Source organism: Nyctibius grandis, chromosome 15 (genome assembly GCF_013368605.1).
Source record: "Nyctibius grandis isolate bNycGra1 chromosome 15, bNycGra1.pri, whole genome shotgun sequence".
In the NCBI taxonomy this organism is placed as follows: Eukaryota; Metazoa; Chordata; class Aves; order Nyctibiiformes; family Nyctibiidae; genus Nyctibius; species Nyctibius grandis.
Window position 1 is genome coordinate 132479 of NC_090672.1, and position 4187 is coordinate 136665.

The following is a 4187-nucleotide window of genomic DNA, read 5'->3' on the forward strand; positions in this document are numbered from 1 at the left end:
AGCAATGCTCCTTTTGCATTATTGGCATGACAAGGAGCTTCCTCAGGAGAGCTAGTCCTACCATAGATGTCTTCTTCCATAGTGGCTGCTGTCTTCAGGAGCCCTGTTGCGTTTTACTCGGACATGCCCGGGAGTGGCAAGGCCAGCTGAGATATAGGCTGCGAAGGAGCTTGACTTGGACAGGGCAGCTTCCTTGCGTTTGGACGGACCTTCTCGAATCACCCTTTAATTACAAATAAATGCCCAACCCAGGCCCACCAAAATGCCCAGAAACCCCCTCTCTACAGACACTGGAGGTCCATCAACTGTTGGGCCATGCCCCTGTCCGCCTTGGAGAATGTTTAACAAGTGGGATCCTGCATTTCACGGGGGCTTTGCAGGTGACTCTGGCCAAGTTAGCGCAGGTGCCTGTGGGTGGGACGTGCCAGGCGGGTGAGAGAAGAGGTCTTCGGATGTGGCAGGATGTGACCAGGCAGGGGGGAGGTAAAGGCAGCGGAGTGGAGGGTGCACTGCGGTCTTCTGCCAAAAGCAGAGCAGTGCACCATTGTGGCCCTTCCTGCTGGACAGCGCTTTCTTGACTCATGCCCCAGCCCACATCTCTGTCCGCTGAGCTCCCAAGGCACTGTTTGTTCTCAGAGGAGCCAAGCTGGGCGTGTGTAAGGGCCCCACAGCTAACGCCCTCTGCTCCCTCCCGGTCTCACAGGGTCACCTCCCTCCAACCAGACATGTCGTGCTACAACTCGTGCCTGCCAGCCGCCTGTGGCCCAGCCCCGCTTGCCAACAGCTGCAACGAGCCGTGCGTCATCCGGTGTGCCGACTCCAGCGTCGCGATCCAGCCCTCGCCAGTGACGGTGACGCTGCCCGGCCCAATCCTCAGCTCCTTCCCTCAGAGCACAGCCGTGGGATCCACCGCGTCGGCTGCCGTGGGGAGCTCTCTCAGCGCTGGCAGTGTGCCCATCGCTTCTGGGGGCTTCCTGGGGCTGGGGGGCTTTGGGTGGTCTGGTCTGGGCCGTGGGCTCTGCGGGCCTCTGGGACGGGGCAATCTCTTATGCTGAAGCCCGTGCATTGCCTGCCGTGGTCGAGCACCAGGAGCCTCGAGGAAAGCCCTGGAGCCAGCCCTGAGAGCGCGGCCATGGTCTGCAGAGGAGCCGAGCTCCCACCGCTCTGCCTGGAGGAAGGGGCCTGCGCTGGCCTCCCATCTCTTCCCAGGAGGCCTCTCTCTTTCCCCATCTTGCTCTGCTTTACCTTGTGCTCCCCATGAAGTACCTCCTCCTTCCTTCCATAGCAATGGGTCTAGGTGACACGTGATTGCCAGAGCCTTGAAGGGGAATTGGAAAAGAAGCATCCCTTCAGGAAAACCTGAAGGAGGTTTTCCTTCAGGCGGCAGCACTTCTCTGAGCTTTACTCAGCCTCCAAAATGCATTGCTTAAGTGCTCGTCTTTTCCATTTTCCTCTGATTTTCTCATTAAAGATATCGGGCATCAGCTTTGCAAGAGAGTCGTGTTTCATTCTCCCCTCTTCTCCAGGCCCAGCCAGCTGAGTATCCAAAAGAGTTCCTCCCTTGGTAAACCTGTGGGTTTCTCCATAGTTCCTGGGTTTGAGAGAGCCTTGTCTTTCCCTCCTGACATCCCGTCGCAATGGAGACAAGGCCACATTGGGGTGAGAGCTCCTGTGGAAGGAGCCCCGTCATCCATCGACACACCTCGAAAGCCGCAAAACAAAGCATGAAGGCAGTCCAAACTTTCCGTTCAACGTCCCTGTGCTGCATTGATTGCAGCAGGGACTCAGCAGACTGCTGGATTAATGAGAGCTAATGATGGCCGTGGCTACTTTGTTAGGAAAGTCTTTGTTAAGAACCCAGAAAGTGAATCCCAGGAATTTTTCATATCCACAAGAGGGAGTGCCAGTATAAAAAGGTGTAGGCGTCAGGAGCAAGAGAAGGAGCTGGAGCAGGGACAGGAGCAGCTGGAGCAGCAAGATCAGGAGCAGTGGCAGCGGCAGCAGTGGCAGGAGCAGCTGCAGCATGCTGACGAGGTGGCCGAGTGGTGAAGGCGATGGACTGCTAATCCATTGTGCTCTGCACGCGTGGGTTCGAATCCCATCCTCGTCGGTCAGCCCAACAGTGGTCAGAGCTTCTGAGTGTGAGCAGCTCAATGTGCGCCTTTGTTTTGAGAGGAGAGTGGCCTGAAAAGAACTTGCAAGGTTTTGAAGTGGCTCAGGACACACCTCAGCCTCTTCTGTCTCCATACAGGCAAGAGGAACAAGAAGGGAAAGAAGGAAGATCGAGGGAACTCACAGGACAGGACCATCAGCCTGTCTGCAATCCCTGGGAAGATGATAGAGCAAACCATCCTGGAAGTAGTTTCCAAACAGAGGAAGGTGGTTGGGAGTAGGAAGCACACTTGTACGAAGGAGAAGTCATGCTTGACCGAGATGGTAGCCTTCTGCAGTGAGGTGACTAGCTTGGTGGAGAAGGGAAGAGCAGTGGATGTTGCTCACCTTGCCTTCAGTAAGGCTCAGCCCACCACGGGAACAAAAAACACAATAGGCGTAAACCGCTTTCTGCCACAGAACATTTCAAGGAAGATATTTTGCGTGAGAGACATTGCTCTTATCGGTTCACAGAATCTCAGAATTGCTGGGGTCGAAAGGGACCTCCTGAGATCCTTTAGTCCAAGCCAACTGCTCCAGCAGGGTCAACTTGAGCTGGTTGCTTAGGACATAGTCCAGCTGGGTTTTGAGCATCTCCAGGGATGGAGACTCCACAACCTCTCTGGGCAACCTGGTCTGCTCTTTGAACCCCCCTCACGGTAACAAAGTGGTTTCTCGCCTTGAGATGGAATTTCATGTGTTTTAATTTGTGCCCATTGCTTCTCCTTGGTACTTCTGAGAAGACTCTGGCTTCCTCTTCATTCCCTTCCTTCAGGTATGGGAAGAATCCCAGCTCTCACAGCCTCCCCTCATATTTTGGACACACCAAGCCCTTAACCAGTTCTGTGACAAAGCAGGGATCTGCAGGGAAGACCCCTGTGGAGACAGGAATAGCCAGCGGCAGGCCGTGCTACCGAGGGATGCGCTGTCCCAGGTGGTCAGGAGCGACTTGGCAGGGGTCAGAGGGACAGGGACGATCCAGTGTGGTTATGAAAGGCACAGAGGTGGCTGGAGCCTCTTCCTGCCCACACAACCTCCCCTCTCTTACATGCATTTGCACTTCTGCCTCTCTGGACACCTTCCTCCCTCTCGCAACCTCTGGACATTTCCTCGGCATCTCTCTTGCCCACGACCGTGGGCCTCTTGCTCTCCCTGCTCTCCTCTGGGCGCTATTCCCAGTAGGTTTGCAGTTCCAAGGATGCCTCGTGGCTCATGGTCAGCAGCACCTGTGAGCAGTGTGCCTGGACACACCAGCGTGCAAGCAAGATGCAAGAAGGAGAGACTGGAGATTGGCCAAGGGGCTCAGCGCTCAGAATGCTGCTGACCCCCCCCACCAGCCTCGCGTATCCCTAAGGTCTGTGAGACAGGTGAAGGGGACCACTGCCCCCGCTGCCAGCCCGGCTGGGTCTGCATCCAGAGGGAGAGTCCCTGGGAGATGAGAAAGGGGGTGCCTGCTGCAGACAGGTCAGCTTCTTCATCAGCACCTTAATCTCACCTGTCCGGCCTCAGGGAAGAGAAGAAGAGCAGAACTCTTCCTCATCGACAGACGTGCTTGGCAGTTTGGACAGCCCACAACGATCCCTTTCTGTTCAGTGGCTGCTGAACCCAGGAGCCCAGCAGAGCTCAGGCTGCCACAGCTCCGTGCCTCCAGGCCCAGCCAGCAGCGAGGCCTGAGCACGCCTCCCGGAAGGCGCACACACTCACAAATCCACGTATAGAATCAGAGAATCATAGAATCACAGAATGGTTTGGCTTGGAAGGGACCTTAAAGATCATCTAGTTCCTACCCCGCTGCCATGGGCAGGGACACCTTTCCACTAGACCAGGTTGCTCAAAGGCCCATCCAACCTGGCCTTAAACACTGGCAGGGAGGGGGCATCGACAACTTCTCTGGGCAACCAGTGCCAGTGCCTCACCACCCTCACAGTCAAGAATCTCTTCCTAATATCTAATCTAAATCTACCCTCTTTCAGTTTAAAACCGTAAAATGATGGGTAGCGGCTTAGCAACTTCATCCGCCCGTTCCCTCAGGACCC

The 4187-nt window shown here is 55.7% G+C and overlaps 1 non-coding gene across 1 annotated transcript; it reads left to right on the top strand.

The window, feature by feature from the left end:
• The first annotated feature begins 2028 nt into the window (after positions 1–2028).
• TRNAS-GCU (transfer RNA serine (anticodon GCU)) lies at positions 2029–2110 on the top strand. The gene has a single exon. It is a non-coding gene; the product is annotated as a tRNA-Ser (tRNA).
• Positions 2111–4187: the final 2077 nt, after the last annotated feature.